We start from the raw sequence: 6,875 nt of genomic DNA, 5'->3' as shown, positions 1-6,875 counted from the left end.
CGGTGATATCGTGCAACCTTTGGGGAGCATACACTTACCTTTCACCATTGGTACAGGCCCTTACACAGCTACCATTACCACTAACTTTCTAGTGATTGATTGCCCAACGACATACAATGTCATCTTTAGACGCACATGCATCAATGATCTCAAGGCCATGGTATCCACACATATGTTGTTGATGAAATTTCCAACCCCTTATGGCAATGGTTACATCAGAATAGATCAACTTAGTGCACGATCATGTTACAACACTTCGGTCAAGCAATAACACCTGTTTGTGCCCAAGGAAACCCTTTCTATACATGACCAAGTCATAAAGACCAGCCCAGACGAAGCTAACTTGGATCTTCACGATGGTAACAGTCAATCCGACGATCCTCGAGATGACTTTTTCACCCAGTAAGCACAACCTGCTGAAGATTGGCACCACCTTGTCACCACCCATTCGATAGGCATTGATCTCTTTTTTGCAAGAGAACACTGAGGTCTTCGCCTGGTCATACGAGGACATGTCAGGCATCTTTCCTGATATCATCTGTCATCGCTTAAGTATTAACCCCAAGACCAAGCCAGTGAGACAGTAGCGAAATCTTATGACATTAAACGGTACGAAGCAATGAAGGTAGAAGTTGAAAAACTCAAAGGCATAGGCTTCGTCCGCGAAGTCAATTATCCAACATGTGTAGCAAATGTTGTCATTGTTAAGAAGAATCCGACCAAGGAAAGTCTCATGCTCCAAAAGGTCTTGTGGAGAATGTGTGTCGATTGAGAATGTGTGTCGATTACACCAACCTCAACAAAAGATGCCCAAATGATAGCTTTCCTCTTCCTCTCATAGACAGACTTATAGACTCTATGACAGGGTGTGAACTCCTAAGCTTCATGGATGCTTACTCAGGATACAACCAAATCCTCATGAACCTTTCGGACCAAGAACACACAGCCTTCACTACTGATAGGGGACTATATTGCTATAAAGTCATGCCCTTCGGCCTAAAGAATGTAGAAGCGACTTTTTAAAGACTGGTCAATTCAATGTTCACCGAACAGATTGGGAAGAGCATGGAAGTTTACGTTGATGATATGCTAGTCAAGAGCAAACATGCTGACCAAAACATCACCAACCTATTTGAAACTTTCACCATTCTGAAGAGATATCAAATGAGGTTGAACCCCAACAAATGTGTCTTCAGCGTAGGCTCTGGCAAATTCTTAGGCTTCATGATAAACCAACAAGGCATTGAGGCTAATCCCGAGAAGATCAAAGCAATCTTCGACATAAAGGAACTGATAACTTCAAAAGACATCCAAAGCCTTACTGGCAATGTGGCAGCCTTAACTAGGTTCATCTCTAAGGCCACAGACAGATGTGCTCATTTTTTCAAAGCACTTAAGGGAAGTAAAAAGTACATTACATAGACTGATGAATGTGTTGAGGCATTCAAGAATCTCAAAGACTACATGAGTAAAGCCCTTTTGCTCTCCAAACCTGAGGTTGGTGACAGTCTCATTATCTATCTATCGGTATTGGCTTCAGCAGTAAGTTCTGTTCTCATTCAAAAAGATGGTAATGTCGAATGACTTGTCTACTATGCTAGCAAGGCCTTACAAGATGCAGAGACACGATACTCCAACATTGAGAAATTGGCTCTAGCATTGGTCATATCTGCTCGAAAACTTCGCCCTTACTTCCAAACACACTCCATCATCATGCTTACCAATCATCCTCTTCGACAGATACTCCAAAGTCCTGACACTTCTGGGCGAATGATCAAATGGGCGATAGCATTGGGTGAGTTTGACATCTCCTACCAACCAAAGCTAGCGGAAAAGGGCCAAGCAGTGGCAGACTACATCGTCGACTTCACATATCATGTTGACATTATTTCTATGCCTAAAGAAGTGGTTTCATTACCCTCGGAAACTCAGAAAATAGAACCAACAGTCGCAGCATGGAGTCTATATGTTAATGGCTCGTCCAACCAACAGGGTTGTGGAGCAGGACTAGTCCTTACGACCCCTGACAAAGTGGGGATGGAGTATGTTCTTCGTTTCAAATTCAAGGCGTCGAACAATGAGGCCGAATATAAAGCCATCCTAACAGGCTTACGTTTGGCCAAACACCTTGGAGTTAAACGAATTGATATCTTCAGTGACTCCCAATTGGTGGTTAACCAGGTCACCAACAACTTTGACGCTAAGGATAGCTCCATGGCAGCATATCTGGCACAAACATAACTGTTGCTCAAGCACTTCCACTACCAGATTACCTAAATTCCTCAAGCGGCAAACAGTCATGCAGATGCTTTGGCTCACCTCACCTTAGCGGTGAAAGACAAGATTGGGAGAAAAATTCAGGTCGAATTGTTGGCAGCACTAAGCACCATAGTTGCGGAAGTGTGCAACTTACAACAGAGGGATAGTTGGATTACCCCGATTTATAGATTCCTTGCTCATGGCACCCTTCCAAATGACAAAGTCCAAGCTAAGCAGATTCGATACAAGGCTACCTGTTACTTGATCATTAATGACCAACTCTACAAACGGGGTTTTAATCTACCATACCTAAAATGCCTTACGCTCGCAGAGGCAGAAACTGTCATTCGGGAAATACATGAAGGAGTCTGCGGAGATCATGCTGGATCTCGATCCCTAGCACACAAGGCTTTTGGCCAAGGATATTACTGGCCAACACTCCACCAAGATGCCATCAGAATATCCCACTCATGTGAAAAGTGTCAACGCTACGTAACTATTCCTCACTCCCCTTCCGAGCCGCTTACTCCTATGATTAGCCCTTGGCCCTTCGCCCAATGGAGACTTGATTTGATCCGCCCAATGCCTATAAGGAAGGGCAAGGTTCACTATGCAATTGTTGCAGTTAACTACTTCACAAAGTGGGCCGAAGTAGAACCCTTGGCAACCATTACTGAGGTAAAAATAGAAGACTTCGTATGGAAGAACATCATTTGCAGATTCAGCATTCCCAATGCGATAGTCACTGACAACGGGTGACAGTTCGACAACAATAAGTTTAGGATGTTCTGCTCTAAGTTCAACATTAACTTATGTTTTGCCTCCCCACCTCATCCCCAGTCTAATGGACAAGTTAAAGCCATTAACAAAATAATCAAGCGAACTTTGAAAACCAGCTTGGACAAGGCTAAAGGTTGTTGGCCAGAATTTGTACCCCAAGTTCTTTGGTCACACCACACTTCGTATCGGACATCAACAAGAGAAACCCTATTCTCACTTGACTTTGGTACAGAGGCAGTTGTCCCAGTTGAGTTTGAGCAAGTAACGTTCCGAGTCCAGAACTATGTGCAAAGCAAAAATGACAAACAACTTACCCTCAACTTAGATCTAGTCGAGGAACACAGAAACCATGCTCACTTGAGGAATGTCGCCTACAAGTAGCGTATCTCCAACTACTATGACTCAAGGGTCAAACCTCGTTCTTTCAAAATAAGGGACTGGGTATGAAGAAAATATTACTCTGTGACAGAGTCCTGAGTGAAGGAACACATAGTCCAAACTGGGATGGACCGTTTGAAGTTGTTGGCATCAGTCGCCCTAGCTCTTACAAGCTTAGAAGCTCTGATGGCAAGACCCTTGGCCATCCATAGAACGCTGATCACTTGAAGTACTATTACAAGTAAACTCACATTGTACAAGTGTTAAGCTTCAGCCATTCGGCATCCTATGTAACGAAGACTATTTGGCATGAATTTAATAAAAAGGTGATTTAGATAACTCGGTCCTAATCCTCTTACATTCCTAGCAATGAAACACTCGGGTTCAATGCTTCAACATGATTGCTTCCAACATGAAACAAAGTCTAAGTATATGTCAACAAGACTATACAAATAAACGAATAGCTTCACAGTATATTCGTTCAATCATACATTCCAACATATTCATACATAAGCCAACTGTGCTTTGAAAGGGTTCAACATATTTTGTGTCATTCGACACTTGCTACAATGTGCCTAGACACCTTGACCTTATTCTCACCAACCAAGTGATGAAATGTGAAGAATGAACTCATCTTCATGCCACCAACCAGGTGATGAAATGTACAATCCGTACTCTCCTTCATGCCACCAACTAGGTGATGAAATGTACAACCCGTACTCTAATATCATTTGGAAACTTGCCACTCATGCCACCAACCAGGTGAAGAAGGAACTCATCTTCATGCCACCAACTAGGTGATGAAATGTACAACCCGTACTCTCCTTCATGCCACAAACCAGGTGATGAAATGTACAACCCCTACTCTCCTTCATGCCACCAACCAGTTGATGAAATGTACAACCAGTACTCTAATATAATTTGGCAACTTGCCACTCATGGCACCAACCAGGTGAAGAAGGAACTCATCTTCATGCCACTAACCAGGTGATAAAATGTACAACCCGTACTCTCCTTCATGCCACCAACCAGGTGATAAAATGCACAACCCGTATTCTAATATCATTTGGCAACTTGCCATTCATGCCACCAACTAGGTGAAGAAGGAACTCATCCTCGTGCAACTAACCAAGTGATGAAATGTGATGAAAGGTGATGAAGGAACTCACCTTCGTACCACCAACCAAGTGATGAAAGCAACTTACCATTCATTCCACGTACCAGAAGACGAGTGGTACAACTTGTACATATGAACTCCTAGCATTCACAAATAATCAAAAACCCTTAAGCTTAACAACTCAACTAGAGGAGCACTTATGCCCAACAAGAGTTATAGTCACCAACAAAGTCTTATTGCAAGCCAACAACAACTTCAGTGCATGACATACGAAGATCAAGCTATTCAGCCCTCTTGCATCTGCTTCAGACATTTCCCCTCTGTAAAAATGCAAACACTACAACTTATAGAAAGCTTCACATACTCTTGATCAAGACAGTGTGAAGCAAAACCAATTTATGGTGCCAACAAGAGCTTCATCAATGAAGGGCAACCACAATTCGCAAAAGCTTCACACACTCTTAATCAAGACAGTGTGAAGCAAAACCAATTTATGGTGCAAACAAGAGCTTCAAGAGCTTCATCAAATGAGTTCAACCACAATTCTCAAAAGCTTCACAAACTCTTGATTAAGACAGTGTAAAGCAAAACCAATTTATGGTGCCAACAAGAGCTTCATCAAAGGAGTTCAACCACAATTCTCAAAAGCTTCACACACTCTTAATCAAGATAGTGTGAAGTAAAACCAATTTATGGTGTCAACAAGAGCTTCATCAATGGAGGGCAACCACAATTCGCAAAAGCTTCACACACTCTTGATCAAGACAGTGTGAAGCAAAACCAATTTATGGTGCCAATAAAAGCTTCATCAAAGGAGTTCAACCATAATTCTCAAAAGCTTCACACACTCTTGATCAAGACAGTGTAAAGCAAAACCAATTTATGGTGCCAACAAGAGCTTCATCAATGGAAGGCAACCACAATTCTCAAAAGCTTCACACAATTTTGATCAAAACAGTGTGAAGCAAAACCAATTTATGGTGCCAACATGAGCTTCATCAATGGAGGGCAACTACAATTCTCAAACATTCGAAGCAAATTCAAGATTGTTCGAAGAAAATTCAATTTATATGGTTCATCCAAACCTTCGACTATTACAAGGTATGGCTTGCATTACAATCTCTTGCTCAACAGTGTGGAAGCAAAATTTGTATATCTTGTCTCTCCTACATTTTCAAATTTCTAGTTTCCAAAAAAAAAAAAAAAAAAAAAAAAAGGAAATTCAACAAAGCTTCATCAATAGAGGACAACTACAAATTCTCAAAAGCTTCACACTATCTTGATCAAGATAGTGTGAAGCAAAATCAATTCGTGGTACCCAACAAAGCTTCACCACAAAAGCTTCACCAACAAAAGCTTCATCAATGGAGGACAATTACAAATTCTCAAAAGCTTCACACTATCTTGATCAAGATAGTGTGCAGCAAAATCAATTCATGGTACCCAACAAAAGCTTCAACTCCAAAGCTTCACCTACAAAAGCTTCACCCACAATAGCTTCACCTACAAAAGCTTCATCAATGGAGGACAACTACAAATTCTCAAAAGCTTCACACTATCTTGATCAAGATAATGTGAAGCAAAATCAATTCATGGTATCCCACAAAAGCTTCACCCACAAAAGTTTCACCCACCACAAAAGCTTCACCCACAAAAGCTTCACCTACAAAAGCTTTACCTACAAAGCTTCAACACAAAAGCTTCACCTACAAAAGCTTCACACTATCTTGATCAAGATAGTGTGAAGCAAAATCAATTCATGGTACCCAACAAAGCTTCAACATCAAAGCTTCACCTATAAAGCTTAAAATATATATATATATATATATATATATATATATATATATATATATATTCTTCAGAAATTTGAAAATTTGAAAATTCAAAAATTCAAAAATTCAAAAAAAAAAAAAAACATTGCCTAGGCCTCCTCTTCTTTAGGCTTAACAACTTTTATAACAAATATATATGAAGGCGGAGTTTTGGGCTACCACTTAGAAAGGAAAATAGTGAAGTTTTGTTACTTTGGAAACTTGGCTACTAGCAAGACACCTCATTCGTCAACTCCCTCGACCAGAGACTTGGGGGACTCCTACCATATGCTACTGCACCTTGATACTCGGAAGTCTCACGACCATTTAGTGACTTGGATTTTTTCAAGTCTCCAATCGAGAAGTTTTCCTCACTCAGGAAATTAAGGGAGCACTACCTCAACCTACATGCTTCACTCACAAAGCTTCAACATACAAGCTTCAAAAAAGGAAAAATTCAAAGAACTTAGTGAAGAAGGCCTTGGTTAACACAATACATTGAATTGAAGCAAAGCTTGTTTATTGATATC

This window comes from Malus sylvestris, chromosome 9 (genome assembly GCF_916048215.2).
Source record: "Malus sylvestris chromosome 9, drMalSylv7.2, whole genome shotgun sequence".
In the NCBI taxonomy this organism is placed as follows: domain Eukaryota; kingdom Viridiplantae; phylum Streptophyta; class Magnoliopsida; order Rosales; family Rosaceae; genus Malus; species Malus sylvestris.
Note: the sequence above shows the minus strand (reverse complement) of the source record.